This window comes from Molossus molossus, unplaced genomic scaffold (genome assembly GCF_014108415.1).
Source record: "Molossus molossus isolate mMolMol1 unplaced genomic scaffold, mMolMol1.p scaffold_m16_p_18, whole genome shotgun sequence".
NCBI classification, from domain to species: Eukaryota; Metazoa; Chordata; class Mammalia; order Chiroptera; family Molossidae; genus Molossus; species Molossus molossus.
The window spans coordinates 49,697,352-49,717,715 of NW_023425353.1; positions in this window are offsets into that span (position 1 = coordinate 49,697,352).

Below are 20,364 nucleotides of genomic sequence, written 5' to 3' on the forward strand. Positions count from 1 at the left end.
CCAATCGATGTTCTCTGTCATCGATGTTTCAATCTCTCTCTCCCTCTCCCTTCCTCTTTCTCTCTAATATCAATAAAGAAAAACAAAACAAAACAACAAAAAAAACCAGATGGCTGCCTTTGAAGGCTGCGAGGACTGTGGGTTGTGCCGTGGGAACTGGGTGCTGCCCTGGAGTGTGAGCAGAGGTTGAACAGCAAAAGCACTTAGGGAAGACAAAAGACTAAATTGTAAAACCTTTCTCTCAGCGTGAGTGCAGGAGTTTGTTACATCAAAAGTATTATTTTTCAATAATAGCGAGCAATCATTTTCTTGCTTCTCTTCATGGTTCCAGAGGTACTTGTGAATTAGTGAGCTCTTTGCAATTCTTGCACATGGCGACTGAAGAACATTCTGCAATATTAAACAGCTGCGCAGCCCCAAATCACAGGTCCATCAACAGAACGCCCAGATGTGTGCAATAAGAATGAAATGCAGTTGTCTTGGATATTTTGCTGACTCCCAATTATATGAAAACCATAGCTTTGCACGCACTTTAAAACATGTCATAGTTAGGGAGTATTTTTCAAGGTAGAATAGGACATATTTCATTTAACTATTTATTAGCACTCTCTATAACTTGACAATATTAAACATATAATGTGTAGGCTTTCATTTGTATTCCTGCCCCTGCAAATATTAGGGTGAGTCCTAATGTGAATTGTCAGGTCCTACTGCTTGCATCCTAAAGGTTATTTTCCTTCCTTTTTGTCTTTCATAGAGAAAGGGCAGCAGCGTCTCAGAAACTCTAACACTTTATGGAGGTGTAACTGCAAGACGATATGGAGGTGTAACTGCAAGACGAGCTCAGTTGGTTAGAGCATCGTCTGAATATGTCAAGGTTGCAGGTTCAATCTCTGGTAGGGCACATAAATGAAGCAACCAGTGAATGTATAAATGAGTGGACTGGCACACTGATGTTTCCTTCTCTCTGTCTCTCTCTCTCTTTATCCCTTCCTCTCTCTCTCTAAAATCAATCAATCAATAAAAAATATATATATTTTTAAAAGGAATGTGATTCCTTAGAGTTTTGTTTTCATTAAGACTATATGTTGGTAGATAAAAAACTGTGGTACATATACACAATGGAATACTATGCAGCTGTAAGAAAGAAAGATCTCTCTTTTTTTTTTTTTTTTTGGTACGTGCCCCTAGTGGGAACCGAACCCGGACTCTCTGGTCCACAGGCCAATGCTCCAACCACTGAGCCAAACCAGCCAGGGTGAAAGAAAGATCTCTTATCCTTTGAGAAGACATGGAGGGACCTGGAGAGCACTATGCTAAACAAAATAAGCCAATCAGAGAAAGACAAATACCACATGATCTCACTTATTTGTGGAATATAATGAACAAAATAAACTGATGAACAAAATAGACCCAGAGACATAGAAAGGAGTATGGTTCAGACTGACAGACCTTGGGGGTGGGGGAGGATGGATGAGACAAACTGAAGAATTTATATGCATGTATGCATAACCAGTGGACATAGACAACAATGCTGGAGTGGGGGTGGGGAGGGATGGGGTGGAGGGTGTCTGGGGGAAAAAAGGAGAAACATAGGTAACAAAAATAAATTAATGAAAATTGAAAGAAAAAACCCACTATATGTTGGTCAGAATCAATAACAAACAGGCTCCATTTAGAGCTTGTTACTATGTATTTAAACATAGTCTTCTTTTCCCAGCACAGATGCACGTTTACTTGGTTAGCAGTGAAGTATGTGTCATGTCTACCATTTAAGGACCATTCGCGTCTCTACCAATATCAGTGCCCACAGTAGCCGTAACTGACCATGGAGCGGCACTTTACAGTGTTCAGCGTGGTGGTGTATGTTTCACCACCTGCTCATCAGGGAAGAAAGCTGCACTTTTCTGTTTTGGTAGGTTTAGATGCAAAGTTGATGGCAGGTGAAAAGGTTTGCATGTCTAACCCTTAATAACAACCCATAAAGGGTTATTATGTCCTACGACCAAACTGAGCCCAGGTGTCAGTTTCCACTCGGGTTGTGCATCCCAGAACGTACAAAATTTTGTTTTCTCTTCGTGGACATGAAAGCATAACTGCTGTCTGCAGAGTATGTTTATGGTTTATTTTTCATTTTGGCAAATCAACTGCTAACTCTCCTGGGAAAGCGTAACTTGGAGACTAGAGTGTTTGACCTTGACTTTGCAGAAGTCTGAGGGGCATTGCATTGTTGCTCATGATGGTAGTTTGGGGTGTGTTTGTTTCTACATAAAGAAAGACAATCAAATACAAGCATCAGCAAGGAGTCGGGACATCGAGATTCTAGGCTCCATTCTGAGCCTCATTCACCTGCGTAATAGCAATCATATGTATACCCCATGTGTGTACTGTGGCTGTGTGAAGAACAGACTGGGTGATAGATATAAATGTAGACCAGGCTGTGAAAATTATGACCTGAGGGTCGAATCTGGCCCTCCACTTCCTTTTTTTTTTAAATTAAAAATTGATTTTAGAGAGAGAGGAAGGGAGAGGGAGAGAGAGAGAGAAACATCAATGAGAAAGAACATTGATTGGTTGCCGCCTGCATGCCCCCCACTAATGATCAGGCCCACAACCTAGGCATGTGCCCTGACTGGGAATCGAACCAGTGACCTCTTGCTGCATGGGTCGACGCTCAACCACTCAGCCACCCCAGCCGGGCTCCACTTACTTTTGTATGTAAAGTTTTATCAGATCGCAACTGCATCCCTTTATTGTGTATTGTTCATGGCTACTTTCATGTGACAGTGGAGGAGTTGAATAGTTGTGGCAGAGGTCATATGGTCTGTAAATCCTAAAATATTGGCTATCAGGCTTTTCTGCAGAAAACGTCTGCCAACCCGTTACAGACCACAGACCATACAACTGGCCTTCTCAAGTGTAAGGAAGATATATGCATCTCATGGATTTTCAGGAGGAACTGTAGGTGAGGGAGAGCTCTTCTTTAATGCAGAATGGCAGCTAATAAAGAAGTAATGATAATATTAGAAAATATCTATGTTTGCAGTTCCTGGGAAATAATGGACCCAGCCAGGGGTTGTCCGTGGATGTTAAAATCTTGATACAAAGTGTCGTTGGTACAAAGTATGCTCACGCCGTGTGAAAGCATGATGCCACAGGTTGCTTGCTAATTGTACAAGGAAAAACATGGCATTTATAAGGGAGCGGTCTTACGGTTCCTATTTTATTGTGTACCCCAACTTCTCATCACTGAAAGCGAGACAATGGGGGTGACGTGCCTCGTGAGTCAATGTTTTGAAACACTAATGCCTTTGAAGCATTCTTGTCAGAAATAAGGTAGATTTAATCAGATGTAGACAGGATTTACAGTTAATAATGAAATACTGAGAATAAAGGAATCCATTCACTGACACCAAAAGCAAACCGATCAGACCACAGCAAAACCATGGAGAGGCTCTTCTAGGTTACTAGAGACATAGCAGCCAAACGTAAACCTTGCTGGGTTTGGTGTGGAGGAGAACAGCTGTAAAAGGTACTGTGAATGAGCTGCGGACATTTGGCTCCGGACTGGAAATCGGATATTATTAGAGAATTCTTGTTGAATGACAATGTCATCTTGTTAATGCGATAATGATACTGTGGTCATGCAATATATGCTGCCGTTTTTTAGTTACTTTCAAATGCTTGGGACAAAGAAACAGAAACATATAAGCAAAACATGGCAAAAGGTTAACAAATTCAAGGCTAGGTGACAGGCAGGCATGTGGTAGTTCACTGTAGTCTCTTAACTTTTCTGTGTTTGAATATTTTCAAAACCTAAAATGTGCGAAGCAACTCCAACAAGCCATTCTTGCTTAGCTGATGGAGTTAGGAGCCAGGGGAACTGGCATCGACAGGTAGGAAGACATGGGCTCCTGGACGTTAGGTCGATGATGTTGCTTTGTTGTTCTCTCTGATGTCCTCTGTCCAGCCCCTCCGGTGAAAGAATTAGAGATAAAACATTCTCTTTTTATGATTTTTCCTTGTGGATGTTCATTCCTGCTGGTGATTCATGGAGCCTGGGATCCCACCCAAGCAATATTTATCCCTTATAAAATCTCGTCTTACTAGTTGTTGCCCATCATTCCAGCCTGTCAAAATCTTTAGAATTTTGATTCACTCATTCAGTCGGCTGGTTATCTTTCCGTCTTATGACATCTGAATGGTCGATGGGCTATGTTTTCATCCAAGTAGGTCATGGTGATATTGACCAGCCGCCCTCCCGCAAGCCCCTTCCAGGCTGCGCAGACCTGCTCCTCAGCCCTTTCTGGGCCCCGCCATCCAGCCGGCTTCCAGCACACCTGCCGGCGGTGCCTCCGAGCCCCCCGTGTGCTGCTTCAGATTCCCGTGGCTTCTCCAGCTGCTGCCCCTGTGACCAGTTCACCGTCTGGGCTCCCACTGGCTCACCCGGTGCCTCCCACCTCCCGTTGTGCCTTCAGCAGTGGCAGTTACAATCACCCCAACGGAAACTATGGCTTCTTCTCTAGATGTCATTTTCCTTCCAGCCGTACTCTGCGGTGTATACTTACAAATGTAACTGAGCAAAAATAGTGTCCTGAGCAGATAAACTAGGTATAAAATTATAGCACTAAATACAAGCTCCTTGTTTAGATCTTTGTCCAAAGCATATTTACTCTTTTTTTTAACCCTCACCCAAGAATATTTTTCTATTTATCTTTAGATAGATGGAGGGGAAGGAGGGAGGGAGGGAGAGGGAGAGAGAGAGAGAGAAACATGGATGTGAGAGAGACACATCGATTGGTTGTCTCCTGCACGACCCTGACCAGGGCCAGGGATGAACTACAACCGAGGTACGTGCCCTTGACCGGAATTGAACCTGCGACTCTGGTCTGCAGGCTGACGCTCTAACCGCTGAGCCAAACCAGCCAGGGCAGTGTATTTATTCTTATGTTACATTCAGTGCTAAGATTTTTAATCTGTTTTTCTGATCATAGATATTGGAAGCATCTTATTAAAAAGTTGGGGGTGGGGTTGGTTTGCTGGGGTATAATGCGTAAGCTTTATGGTAACAGAGACAACCATAACATAGGAGACAGCACATAAGAAAGTCCCCAGAACCCTAAAGCATGATGGTATGGAGACGAATTCATCCAACAAGTGTTTATTGAGCACTTACTCTGTGCCGGGTACTGTTGGACCAAGGGACCGCAAAGGTGAATGTGACTGACAAGACCCTGCCCCTCAGTAGGTTATATTCCATGGCTGGGATGGGAGAAGCTGTGGGGACAAGTAAATACGTCTAAACAAGGCAGTTCCCCAGCACGGTGAGTCCTGGACCACGTGGTAGAGAGCAGCTGAGCTGGGGGAAAGGGTACTGATGAAATGAAGGCATCCTTGTCGATAGCTAGGGGATACATATTCCATGTAGAGAGAAGCAGGTGTGAAGGCATGAAGAGAAAAGAGTTCAGTGGCTTCAAGCTATAGGAAGCATGTCAGAAAAGCTAGAATGTGGCTGGCCCAGCAGGACCTGGTGGGAGTGGAGGGGGAGGGGTCACTGGATGGCATGAGCTGATGTTGAAGAGTTAGGAAGGGGCGAGCTCTTGTGAGGCCTTATAATTAGTGGTAAGGATATGGAACTTTATGAGCAGAGGAGTCGTATCCATTGAACGGTTATAAGCAATAGTGATATAATCTAATGAAGATACATATATACACACACATATATATGAAGATGGTCACTATTAAATATAGAATTATTAAAAGGGGCTAGATTGAAAACAAATTAAAAGACTATTACAGCAGATTAGCTGAGAGACAATGGTGGCTTGAACCAAGATACTGGTAGTAGAAAGAGAAAGAAGCATTTATGTTTGACAATTATTTTAGAGATGGACTTGACAACACTTCTCAGGAATCGGGCTCTGCTTGGTGGTGACAAACAAAAGGCGGGGATGAGAATCAGACCTGCCCGTGGTTCCCGGGCGTGACAACCGGGTGGTATGATTTTTGGTACGAGGAAGACTTCACTGAGAACTGGGCTCAGGGGGTGACGAGAGAACCTTGGGCTGTGTTTGGTCTGGAAGTTGCTAGACAGCCACAGAGGAGAGCCAGGAAGGCAGAGGTCTCTGCAGTTCTTAGGGAAGAAGATGAAGGACAGTATCTTACATATTTCAAGAACCTCTGAGGGCTGATATAAGGGAGAGCATAGGAATTTAATGAGGCTTTAAACTTTTTGAGATAAATATTGGTGAAAGTTAATATCGGTGCATAAATTTTGGAACCGTCAACTACTTGCTTAGGCAAAAGCTGATGGTAATATTCATAAAGGCCTGTTGAAGGTCTCCCTAAGTGAGCTTCTTTTATTAAGAAGATGGGGAAAAATCCATTTCCCCCCATGTGAGCACGGTTCACTCTAGGCTCCCCCATATTCATTAAAACTGTCTTTTCAAACTTTCCAAGAGCCTTTAGGCAAGTCCTTTCCCACGTGCGCCTCCCTGTTTTCTTAGCTGAGGAACAGAGGCAAGTGAATTCAGTCATCTCGAAAGGTATACCAGATGCTCATTTCCCCCCTAGAAATCTGGGCCAAAGGGTCCCATTTGGTTACAGCAACCTTAAGAGGGGCTCAGGATGGCGGAACTGTTTAGGCAATGGCAAAGCTCCGAGCTGTATTATGCACACTTACGATTGCGGGCAAGGGCTGGAATGCCAAGGCCACTTGTTGCCGGCCCAAGGAGACGGGGTCCCCGGAGCATGGGGAGTGGGGAGCGTCGCCCAGCTTAGCGACAGCAGCAGGGGCCTCCTGGCCACCGCAGGCTCCTCAGCTCAGCTGCTCCAGACCCTTCTCACATGCTGTGAAATCGTTGATTCTAAAGAAAGTTTTGTCGTGTTTTTATCCCTTCTTTTCTTAACTGAAGCCTTACACGATATTAGCTCCTTCACAAGCAGACTCTGCCTTCTTCCCCGACGCCCCTGGTGCAGGACCGCCTGCTGATTCGCTTTGCTGACCGAGCTCAGCTTTTATTTCCTTTCGCTCTGCGTGCGGTGGCTCCTGGCTCTGCCTGCGCCCCGGTGGGGGAGCCTGCTGCACTTGTAAAGGTGTCATCTTTACTCTTCTAATTTCTCAGAGGGGGCATCGCCTCGCTCGCTTGAAATACAGGCTTTCTACTCAAGACCAGGAGAACTTTCGTAGGGTATCAGGCAGCGTTTGCCATTTTCAGCCTCAGTTTCTTCTCGACCACGTAAGTCACATGTTCCCCTTTTGCCAGATATTGACCGTTCCTGACAGATGGAGCGCGTTGCTTTTTGTGCTGACCACTGAGAAGTCCTTGGACTGATGGTGTCAGAAATGAAGGGAACAAAGGAGTTGGCATGATTAAAATAAATGGTAAGATCTTGATTCAAGTCCCCGAAGACTGGAGAAGAGATGAGCTGAAGTCGATCAATTCCAGCCCAGAGATGACAAATATCTTTGTGCAAAGACTGAGGGCGAACTTGAATCAGGGAACTCTCATAGACAGACATTTTCCTGGGGACTGTTCCCAGAGAAGAGCGAGGTGACCGGCCTCTTGCAGGGGGCCTAGTCTTCGTTTCCTGAACACTAGTCACCTTCCTGAACACCTTCCACTATTTATACCTCCCCTCCCACCAAGGCTGCCTCAATTTTAAAAATAAAACAAATGCTATGTTTTCACTTTCACTGTTAGAACCCTTTCAGGCACTTAGATGGACGGGGGGCAGTTTGGGTTTTGCTCTACCACTTAGACGTGTGGACCTTTTAGGTTTCAGCTTTTTCACTTGCAAAACAGAGATACTGATTTCTTTTTTTAAAAAAATTTTTTCTTTATTGATTTTAGAGAGGGAGAGGGAGAGGGGGAGAGAGATAGAAACATCAGTGAGAGAGAACATCGATTGGCAGCCTCCTGCAGGCCCCCCCAGGGGGTTTGGGCCCACAACCTGGGCATGTGGCTTGACCAGGAATTGAACCAGCGACCTCCTGGTGCTCAACCACTGAACCACATCGGCAGGGGGAGACAGTGATTTCAACCTAGTGTAAGAATTAAATGTGAGTAGGAGGCATCCCACTGAAAAGTGCGTCGGCTTTTGAAGTTAGACGTGGTTTGCCTTCTGGTTTTGCGTTTTGGCTGTGTGATTTGGGGCGCTATTTTGCCTCTCGGGGCCTCAGTTCCCCATAGGCATCACTGTGACTGTGCCCATGTTCTAGGCTGGTTGTGAATGAGATATGGACAATAATTAACACGGTGCTCAGTAGGCCTGGGGCTCCAGCAGCCTCAGCGTTCAGTATGACTTGGGCTGGCTTGCGCCTGTCTAGACAAGGGTGTATGGTTGGTATCCTGGTCCCGTCATGTAGTTTGTAACATTGACCCCAGAGGCAGCGTGGTGGCAGGCCCACGAACGTGGAGCCGGGAGGCTGGCTCTCCTGCAGAACCCAGCAAGCTGCAGCTTCGCCGCAGGGGCGTCTTGCCGGAGTTCGGTGTTTTGTGGTTGCCGTTCTCAGAGCAAGATCTTGATTCAGTGATGCCCCAGTTCAGGACCTCCAAGGCCACTGTCCTGATTACCAGCCTCAGGTACTGTTCTAGTTCATCTTTCATATGCGAAGAGGTACTTCTGCGTGGTCCACGGGGTGGGCTTTGAGGTCCTGGAGTTGTCATACCATGGAGGCGAGGGACATGGATGCACCAGCTGGGCCCTGCACTCTGCCTGGATTCCCAATAGAGCTGCATCTGCCCAAATAGACTCTCAGAGCAGGACATTGATTGATGTTGCATAGAATAAGGGTCCAGTAGACAAACATTTGGGAAATGAAAGGAATGTATCTCAGGGTACAAAGGTAGACATGAGTATTAGGTCCTATCGACTGCCCTTTCCAGTGTGACAATAACATGAGAACATTTTATCAGACCCCTACCAGATGCCACGCATTATGCTTGGCTTTTTATACATACTGTCTTTAATTCTCTCCAAACCCTGCAGAACCCTTGGCCGTATGTCAGGGCTACAGGTGAATAAAGCGAAGCTCAGGGGATGTGGCTACATCGTGACCACACGACTAGGGGAAGGTCTGGGCTTCATTGAACAAAGTCATTCAAGTGCCAAGTCCAGGCATCTGCACCCTGGAGGTGCTGCGTGTTACATTCCTGGGGCAAAAAAAGGCACAGCCTAGAAAGACGCTTTGAAAGCCATAGCTCCCCTGGGTTGATCTAGGGAATGGGGAGCTGGGGGTCCTCCCTGGGGAAGAAATAACTCCGTATGACTCACTCACTTGTAAATCACAAGAAGAGGAAAGAGGATAGAGGTGATGTTCCCTGTTCAATACTTAGTCAGGCACGGATACCAGTGCATCGGAAGGGTCGGGGCTTACAACCGAAGCTGGGTGCTGGAGGCCACCGGATATGGCAACTGTTAACATTTCAGCTGTTGAATCACAACACGGTTCAGAACTTTCCAAAAGAGAGGCCAAAGACCGTCAGGGTGGGGGACAACCATTTCCCACCTAGTTCAGAAGTTTTGTTTCTAGATATTTTGGTGTCTAGTTTGCCAAGGCAGCCGCCTGCCAGCCGGACCTCAGCCTTGGCAGAGGGGGTGGCGCAGGTCGGCAGCACTTGGATGGTTTCTGAGCGGCCGGGTGCTGAGTGGCTCACCTGTCCCCGTGCCTGGGCGCCTTGCCTGTTCGTGTTTGGTGGAAGGGGCGGGAAGACCCGCGGCTCTGCAGGGAGAGTCTTCTGTCTGCCTCAGCCGTTTTCTCATTTTAAAGCCGGTATCGGTGGGCTCGGCCCGTTGTTTCTTCAGCATCATTTCCATTCCAGTATTTCTCGGGGATTCTGTCACGTCCTGCCTTGCAGCACGTTTTTTAGAAAGAATAAGCGAGTCGAGTTCCTTCAGCCTCTCCTACATTTTAAATACGACAAGAATTCCCTGTGTTCTTTTTTTCTCCTACAGGGGTAGAGATAAAAACCCCAACTCCTCAGCTCCTCTAAGAATCTTCCCCTTCGGTGACTGTTCTTCCAGATTCTTACTCTTACGAAAGGGTCCTGCAGAACGCACTGGCCGGTTCTTCAATTCAGCGACGCCCCAGTGTCCTAGCGGGTGGTAACTTAGATGCGCGGTTGGTTTAAAATGCGGGAGCTGCCGGACTTGTCTGATTTGGTTCCCAGGTCCTGCTCTTGTCCCAGCTGCTTGTGGAACTCGGAAGGGATTTAGGGACTTGATGATCCATTGTGTGCCTTCTTGCCTCCACAGTTCTGGTGTGTTCGGGTAGGAGGGGTCTTAATGAAGACTTGGGGACTTTTCTCTTTTTAAATGGTTTTTCTTTCATTGATTTTAGAGAGAGAGGAAGGGAGAGGGAGAGGGAGAGGGATAGAAACATCAGTGAGAGAGAACATCGATTGGCCGCCCCCTGCATGCGCCCCACTGGGGATCGGGCCCACAACCCGGGCGTGTGTCCTGACCGGGAATCGAACTGGTGACCTCTTGGTACATGGGTCAACACTCAACTACTGAGCCACACCGGCTGGTGACTTGGAGACTTTTCTAGGTGTGATGGAGTGGGAGCGTATGTGAGTTGTATGAGGGTGTGGGTGTGGAAGGGGATGCAGTCATCAATTTTCGATATAGTTTTCACCGATTAAGTTCACTAATATTTATAACCAGAATGGTGAGACACTAACCACTCCCCCACCCCATCCCCTGACATCTAGAACTTTCTCTTTTGGCAAGAAGGTACACTCCCCCACCACCCTCAGCCTCGATAATTCTAGTACCCACCTGGCACCATGCATAGTTATTACAACAGTAGGCAAGAAGATACACTGTGTCTACTGTACCAAAACTTTCTGAGTAAATCAGTGGCCGTACCAGGTCTTGGTCACCAGCTCCCGAGACGATGGCACAGATATGAATTTTGTCTCAGAGTACCTGTGTTACTGACGCTTCCTCTAACCGCCCCCTTCTATTTTGTAGTCTCCCATCTCCCTTTCCAGTCTACTAGGCAGCTCATCACTTGGCAATTTCCTCTGAAACACTGTGGCTCCGGAAGGTGATCCCGGGCCGATCCTCCCTAATCCTGTCAGCGGGGACCTTGGTGCCAGCCTGTCTCCCATTATAATCCACTTTTCATGTGAGCTCCGTTCTGTAAGAAACTGCACTGGGGTTGCTGGGACCGGAAGGGTGGTGTCAGACACACTCTGGTGCCCATTCAGCTTCCAGTAGATGCCTGGATCTTCTATTGGCACTTAGGCCAGAGTCAACTAGACCCAGAGGCACCTCTAACCACTTCGTTTTCAAAACTGGACCCGAGACGCGGCCTGGTCCATCATGTCTGCCTCAGAAGAACTGGGTCACAGTGTCTCGCACTTAAAAGGCACTCAGGCTTATTTGCCGGTATCATTTGCCAGTGGTTTTATGCCACGAATGTACAAGTAGAGGGATCTTACCGGAGGCCATTTCTGAACCAGATAAAGCTATGTGCTATTTAGAAAATATATTGAGTAACGACATGAGTGTATTTGCCGTCGCCCTTCTCTGCAGGTGGAAGAAGTCCTGGTACAGAGGACAATGGACTGGGAGCCGAGAGTCCTGGGCCTTTGCAGTGCTGGTGAGAACTGAATCCTGGACGCCTCTGTGTGATAGTAAATTCGATGGGGGTCCTTCTCTGGTTAACAGAGTCACATGAGGATTTGAGTAAACCTGAGATGTCTGTTGCTTTTTACAGGCAAAATGGATGGGTTAAGGTGGTGACTCAGGTCTGGGGGGAGTGATAACGCCGAAGGGTACTAGCGTTGGAGGGAAGATGAGTACCTGCATGGAGAAGGAGGAGGGACCAGCGGTTCCTGAACAGTCATTTCTAAGTGACGGTCATGGGCTTGGAGATCCTCACTCACCTGGCTTTCAGAAGCAGGGCAAGAAGGAGACACTGTTTCAGAATCCAGGAGAAGGAAGAGCACTGGACTCACAATGCCAAGTTGGGAAAAGTACGTGGCAAAGGGGCTTCTAACGGGATGTCTCTGTTCTTTCTGCTCAAGTATCAGGAGGAGAAAGCAGAGGCCAGATGGGGAGGGCCACCCTAGCAGAGTCTCTGGTGAAGAAAAACAATTCCTAGAGGAACTCAAAGGGTGACTTCGGACAAGGTTCAACGGGAATTCAGAACTGGGGGTCAAAAGGAGTTGCCTGCTACCCCTAAGAAGCATGGATTTGTGGAAGCCTTGGGTACCATCCCTGGGGCTGATAGTGAAGAAACTTTCCTTTGCAGTGGCTAAGGACTGGGGGTGATGTCAGGCTTGGGAGGGGAACAACCACAGACTTGTTTTGGAATGAGTCCATTGAAAGAAAAATGAGAACTCCTCCTTAATATAGATGGAAATGTCATTAAATAAGTTGCTGTTCCAGACTGTTTTCTCCCTCAGACGTTCTAGGCATGGGGTTGCCAGGGCATGGTCCTCTTCTGCGTAGCTTCCCTCTCTGGCCAGAGTGGATTTTTGTTTTGTTCTTTTTCCCTGTACTGGGGGTTCTTTGATCCAGGATTCCCACTAGTTGCCTTTCCCTCTGGGATTGGCTACTGTTCACTGTGAGATGATAACCCAGTCACCTGGCCACCACCGCATGGTCAGCCTGACCCAGTCCTGTATATGTCACATGCCTTCTATAATAATATGGGAGAACCTGTTTAAAAATATGAAACACTCTTTAAATATAAAACCTGTTTACACTTCAAATATATAAATATGAAAAATAGAATGTTTTTATTTTCTACTCAAAACTAACTGGGCAAAGTTTCTTATTTCATCCTTACTCTGTGATCCTTTCTTATTCCAGTTTCTTCGTCACGATGGACTGTTGTCCTACATCCCTAGGTTTCAGACCACAAACTCCAGAGCAGTTTTTGATTCATTATTTGTGGTCGGCGGCTGTCTGTAACCCCAGAGCCTTTACTGAGCTAGGGGGTTTAACACAGGGTACTGGAGTCAGATGCTCATTCAGATGCTGCTCAGTTCCATGTGAGCTATGTGATGTTGGGCAAGATTTGTCTTTGTCTCCATGTCTTTTATTTTTATTTATTTTTGCCTCTTGTAAAATGAAGATAATACCAGTACCTATATCACAGGGGCATTGCAAAGATGTAAGGCAGAAAATATCTGGTTCATAATAAGTGTTCCGTATATGTTAGCTGTTCTTAGTAGAAGTGTTAGATTCACAGAAATCTACTGGGATTAACTTTCGGTGGTGTAGGAGAAGCATCATAAACTGAACACTGAGACAGACCTGGGTTTGAATGCTGACTTTCGCCATGAGCTGTGTGACCATGGACAAGTCACTTGACTTTTCTGAATTTCAGTTGCACTCACCTGCAACTGGGCTCATAGCACTTGCCCGCAGCACTGTTGGAGATTTTAATAATTTTTTTCAGCTTTTTTTTTTTCCCTTTATTGATTTTAGAGAGAGAGGAAGGGAGAGGGACAGAGAGATAGAAACATCGATGAGAGAGAACATCGATTGGCTGCCTCCTGCATGCACCCCACGGGGGATTGAGCCCACAAACTGGGCATGTGCCTTGACCAGGAATTGAACCGGCGACCTCTTGGCGCATGGATCGATGCACAACCACGGAGCCACACCGGCTGCTGGAGATTTTAATATGGGTGTTATATGTGAAACATGTATCACAGTATGTATCTGGAGGTTGCTTTCCCAGAGATGGTAGCTACTGTTACTATTATTGTGTTGTTTGTTTCTTAAATGCAAACATAGGCTTGGAATTAATTACCCATGGGTAAGAAACGTCATTGAACTTCAAGAGCCAACATTTCCTGTTCCCGAATTAGTCTTGCTTTGTGTTTTTACTCATTCACTGTTGGCTCAAACTTCTTATCCTTTTTTTTACTTCAGCCTAGTACCTCTTCTGACATTTCTAATCTGTTTTTCCAAGCTTATCTGCTCACTTGACTATTTGGACTTCTTGTTGTGACCTTGCTAATCCATCCTTGATTTGAGCAGGTAGCACCTACCTGGGTTCAACTCCTGACTCTAGCACTTAACTTAAGCATGTGACTTAATTTTGCTGAGCCTCAACCATCTTTCATGTGGTCATTGGAATAATGATCTCACTGAATCATTGTGAGATCTAAAAAAAGTACCTAAATGTATCCATTATTTATTATTATTTTAAAATGTTTTTTTCTTTATTGATGTTAGAGAGAGAGAGGAAGGGAGAGGGAGAGAGAGATAGAAACACCGATGAGAGAGAACTTCGATTGGCCACCTCCTGCATGCCCCCCACTGGGGATCAGTCCCACAACCTGGGCATGTGCCCTGACCAGGAATTGAACCGGTGACCTCTTGGTGCGTGGGTCGATGCTCAACCACTGAGCCACACTGGCCAGGCCTAACGGTATCCACCATTTAGATGGGGCTCTGTCTTAAATCAGTTTCCCTGGAAATAGACTCTGAGGTAGAGATTTGCATGCAAAAGATTTTGGTGACCATGGTCTCTGGAACATTGGTAAGGAAGTGAAGGTGGCAAGATTGGCATAAGGAAATGTTAAACTGCAATTCAATTGCAATTGAAGCCTCAACGAAACCCACAGGAGACTGGAGTCAGGATGACCCTTCAGAACTATCACAGTGGGGCCCAGACTTTGTGGTTGTATCAGCCATGGCGGGGGTGGCTCTCCAGGGGAGGTGATGTAACCTTGAGTGTGTAGCTCCCTTTGACCAAGGGTAACTGCTGGAGAGGGATGCAGCTCTGAGCTCCTAGCAGGCAGCACCTCCGATAGGTGAGCAGTTGCGTGTCTGAGTCCTGAAGGGGATCTGGCACCCCCTACAATATCCACTGCGTGCTCAGTAATTTGGAATTGCCTCCACTCTACTCTTTGGCATCTATTTCTTTTCTCTTATGAGAAGAGCTAGGTGTCCTGATTAGCAACTGCTTTTTTTCCTCCAGAGATCCCCTAATTCCTTTGCTACTCCATTTGAGTTGATGTCTACGAATCCTCTACAGGTCATCATGGAGCATTTTCAACTTTTTGTCGGGGGGAGGGGCAGGTCAGGACAACCAGCTAGTCATTTCTCATTGTCCAATGAATAAAGACTTTAATTCGAGGTGATATCCTTCTTTTAGAAATTTAAGGGTCGCTTCCGATCGTTGATCAGTGTTGAGTCTCCTGAGAGTGTGGCGATGAGAACTGGGAGGCTGTGCTCGGGTTACAGGAAAGGGCGCTGTGATGAATTAGTGACGCCGGCCCTGGGGGTGCGTTAGGAATCGGCTCCTCATGCTCCATTACTGCCTCTCAAGGGCAGAGCCTCGTCATCCCTCTAAAGTTGGATGTGAGAATGCTTTCGACTTTTCTTAGTCTCCCCGAGTAATTTTCTGTACCACCGCTTACATCTAATTAGCCCCTTTAAGTGTAATTAAACCATATGCCTAGCATTGTTTCTCAGGTCACCTTAATCACTTCGTGTACAACTTCATCTCCAGGAAACCTGCCATTAAATAATTAAAAGAGTTTGTTAGAGGAGTCGGGTTACCTTCACGAACACCTCTTTATTTGCCTTCCTGTTAAGTCTGCACTCACCTTTTGTGAATATGTTACATTAATGCTTATTTGTTTGTTTTATGGATTTGTTTAGTATCCCCCCAAGGAGCACTCTCTCTCTGCCATCCTTGCTTGTCTTAGATTGTGTAAGCTCCCAGAAGGCAAATACCATGTCTTTTAAAATTGCATTGTACAGTGCTCTGCACAAATGAGCAATTAATTTTCAAAACACTGACAGTGGGAGAAGACAAAAAGGAACTGATGAGATCTTAAATGATTTAAGTGATGTCTTTCATGTTTTGGTTATCCCCATTTTTTCCCCCTAATAAAAAATGTCAGGAAAAAATGAGATAATGTTTAAAGTATATTGATTTTTTTCTTAACTAAACCAGTGGTTAAATTAAAACTATTATTAAAAAAAATCAGTCTTCGGTCTTTCTGTCTATATCCATGAAGTGATACTGGAGGACGCTTCTGCCAGGCTCTTGAAACGGTTCCCACAAAGTTAACAGGGTGAAGAATAACAGTTGTGGCAGTGAGGAAGGTGAAGGACCCACACTTGATCTGGGTCAGAGGCTGGCCAGCTTCTCCATAAATGACCAGATGATAAAACTGTGTCAGTACTGTGGGCCAGTTGGTCCCTGTAACACCTACTCACCTCAGCTGCTGTAGCAAGGAAGCAGCCATAGACCATCTATAAACATAACCGTGCTGGTGTTCTGGACATCTTTATTTACAAACAGGAGTGAGCCAGACTTGGCGTGTGGGGTGCGGTTTGCTAACACCAGGTCTAGGTGATAGTATTAAATCCTCTGACTACTCATGAACTGATTCAGAAATCCATTCCTGCATTGAACCAGTGGCGAGAGAGACACAATTTCCAAGTCAAGGAGGTGAAAATAGTTCTAATGGTTTAGATCTATTGTTTTCTAGTTTGGTTACTCCTAGGCATGGGGTACAGTTATGCTCAATCAAGGGTAGATTTCATAGGGGCAATTCCTAATTCCTAGTGCCCCGGGCACTTGCGTTTCTAAGATCCTGGCCACCGCGTGGTCTCAGTGTGGGCGTTCTCCACTTACTGTCTCCCACCACACAACCCACTGGCTCTCCCTGCAGCTCACTCCGTATTTCTTCCCTGTGTAAACTAGATCGTACTCTTCTTCCCTACTGACCTAACAGGGCTGTTGTATGGCCAAGCGAAAGACGGCAGGAATGTGCACATTCCTATTACAAATTAAGGAATATTGCTGGACCCCCCTCTACCCCCCTTCTCTCAAGCTGAGAATGGTACTTGGTTGATATTTTTTCTGGGTAGATTTTTCTGTGTGAGATGATTATCCAAATAATACTGGATAGTTGAGTGATTCTTTAGCTTCGGCTTACGTTCAACTCACCTGCAGCACTTTTAAGATTCCCAGTATCTTGGCAACATTCAGATGAACTAAATCTGAATCTCTGGGGGTGGGACCCAGACATTAATATATTTTTTCAACTACCCAGGTGGATTGTTTTCTAATGCTGCTGTAGCAAATACCACAAATTCAGTGGCCCAGACAACCCAAATGTATTATGGTAGAGTGTTGTAGGAGGAGTCTGACACAGGTCTCACCGGGCTAAAATCAGAATGTCAGCAATGCTGTGTTCCTTCCTGGAGGCTCCAGGGGAGAATGTGTTCCCTTGCCGGGTCCAGGCTCTGAGGTCACCAACACTCCTTAGTTCATGGCGTCCTTCCTTCCTTTTTCAAAGCCAGCAACAGCAAGTCAAGTCCTTACGCGGGGTCTAGATGACCTCCTTCTGCAGGCCCCTCTCCCTCTGACTCAGCTCTTTTGTCTCCCTTCCCCCCTTTCAAAGACCCCACTGGTTACATTGGGCCCATCCAGATAATCCAGGATAATCTCTTATTTGAAGGTCAGCTGATTAGCAACCTTATTTCCCTTTGTTTGTAACCTAACATATTCACAGGTTCCAGGGATTATGATGTGGGCACCTTTGGGGGTCCATTGGTCTACCTGCCGCACCAGGTGATTCCCATTTGAAAGGGAACAGGGCATGAACCCAGACTGGCTGGGACAAAGCTTCCCCACACGTGTTCTAGTGATGGCTAAGGCATAAGCTTTCATTCTTCCATCGATTTACTCATTCGTTCATTCTTTAAGTGTGCAGTGAGTTCCTGTCGTGTGCTAGGTGTTGACACTTGCGATATAATAGTAAACAAACAGGATAGCCGAGGTCTAGTGGAGCGAAATGATATTTAAATACAGAAAATGCAGGTGTCTGGGTCCTCATTGGAAGAATCCTTTCCCAAAGTTTGAGACCAGATACAGAGTCCTAGAAGTGATGCAGGAATTAGGTAGGGATAGAATGCTGAATATGATAGCCTGAGTATGTCCTCCAGATGCATTATCTTTTTTTTTTTTTTTTCCTGATACGTGCCCCTAGCGGGAACTGAACCCGGGACCCTCTGGTCCACAGGCTGACGCACCAACCACTGAGCCAAACCGGCCAGGGCTTAATGCATTATCTTTAATGCTCACCACAAACTTGCATGGTGGGTACACTTACTGCCATTTTGCAGATGTGAAAACTGAATCTCATCAAGATGAAGTAACAATAATAGCCCCCTATTAGTCTATGAAATAATGAGATTGCTTTTATACTGAGGCATTAGAATGGCCATCTTTCCTTAAAAATTGGGTTAATTTATTACTCTCTTCCAAGCCTAATTTTCTTTCTGAAGAAAGAAAAGCAAAAGAGCAGGAGCCTGATTCAGTTTCTGTTGTGACTGCCCTGTGAGGGTTTCGCTTTGTGATTTGTTTCCTGTCTGAACCCGAAGAGCACCGTGTTCTCTGTGGAGGTGCAGTCAGTATTAGTTTTATTCTCATAACGGGACTCCCAGCATGTGGTCACGATGTTGCCATTGCCAACACAGTAGCTCATCCAGGTATCAAAGTAGATTAGGTGGGAGGGTCTGGTGTCTTCCAGGTCTGAGCAGTGACGGACCATGGCTGTCATTTACTAGCCTGCTGCTGTCCAGCAGGGTCAGCAAGAGAACCCAGAACAATACTCTTAGTCTCCTCCTTCCCCCATCGGGACTGGCAGATCCAGCCGGGGTACTTCGCCACTCCTTTGTGAGTCCCTTGACTCTCACAGGTGACCAGGTTGTTCCTTCGGTGTTTGTGGATGCTGGTAATCCGCATGAGAGATGATGAATGACTAGTCTAGGAACCATTGTCTATGTTCTATTCTTGGCACAGAGAGAAGCTGAATCTGGCTCACGGGGAGGGAGAGTGTGTCGAACACCTGACTTTGTTGCTGCTCTCAGCACCAGCTCTGTCCCGGTGAACTCTGGCTTCAGGTCGTCCCCAGGGGCTCAGTGGCTCGTGGCTACTCTATTGGATAGTGCAGATTAAAGAACATTTTCTTTATCACAGAAGTTCTTCAAACAGCACTGCTCTAGGGTATCTAGAAGATACTTAAAAGAATTCTAGAAGAACTTTGTCAAGTTAGAATAGGGTCAGTAACCTCTGGGTATCTCGGACATTAGAATGGAGGTCGACTCTGTGTCCATACCAGTAGCTCTGCCCTACCCTTAGTGGTCAGGAGAGAGACAATGAGAGATTCAGGGATAGGCGTTCACTCAACCTGTTTGGCTGCTGAAGCGTGGAGAGTGGAGGACGAATTCTAGGGGTCATGTGGCTATTACTTCAGGGGCCCACCTGCTCCTCTCTGCAGGCTCTATCTCCAGGAGAAGGTGGGTGGTGACTTGGAGTGGGGATGACTGTGGGCTGTTTCAGAAAGAGAAGCACTGCTACGTCACATGTGGTCTGGATTTAGGGATTAATGCTTATAATTATATGGAGGACATCATAAATCGGTCAAATGTGTCAAGTCAGAAATGATGACTCTGCTTTGAGATAATTTTCAAGTACTAGCTAAGCATCCACTTATAAACTAATCAGGAGTCATTATCTTGTGTCCATTAATAAAGATCCTTAAAGGACTCCAACTTTATCTGGTCTTGCTGGAAGTTGATCTCGGCATCGCGATCTCAACTTTGCAATGGTACTTTGCAAATATTGTATCCTAGCACCTTCAAGGTCATTTTCTAAGGAAAGATGGGAAAGTCGTGTGAGCTGCAGTGAACAGGTGAGGGAAATAGAATGCCTGGGGCTTTATCTTTCCATCCAAGGCAGGTGAGCAGGGGTTGATTGCACATCCATGGGCTCCTAACCTTAGGGTATTTCTATGAGACCATAAAGAAAGGCAACCTCACTTATTTCAGGAATAAATCTTTAACTACTATGCCCCCCATCTTTAGAAGGCTTCTCCTCTAAACAGTTCATATTCATGAGGTTTTACTGCTCTCAAGAAAAGGCGTCGATTCATGAAGGATTCAAGAGAATCTAGCAGACAGTTTGAGAACTAATTTAGTGAGTACCCATCGATTTTTGTCTCCATACTGAGGTAGTAGGAGATAATGGTAGTTGCTATGTAATCACCTGTTAGGGATAAAGTACTAACCAAGAGTAGGCACCTCAAATGGATCTTAGTCTATTAACTACCAGGAAACACACGTCGTTTCTATCTCTGCTCTAGGCTGTTCCAGTGAACCGGGGTGTTATTGATGGTCTGTGTAGCAATCCAGTGTGATAGATGCCAACAAACACCCATGGAGTGAACGGGCTTGATCTCGTTTTCAAAGGGAGATCAACGTTCAGCCCTGCCTCTCCCTCCATCACGAGATCGCTGGAATGATTAATGATCTGTTGGAGGTATTAACGCCTTGTGTTTTGGTCCCCTAATTATAGAAGCAGATTGG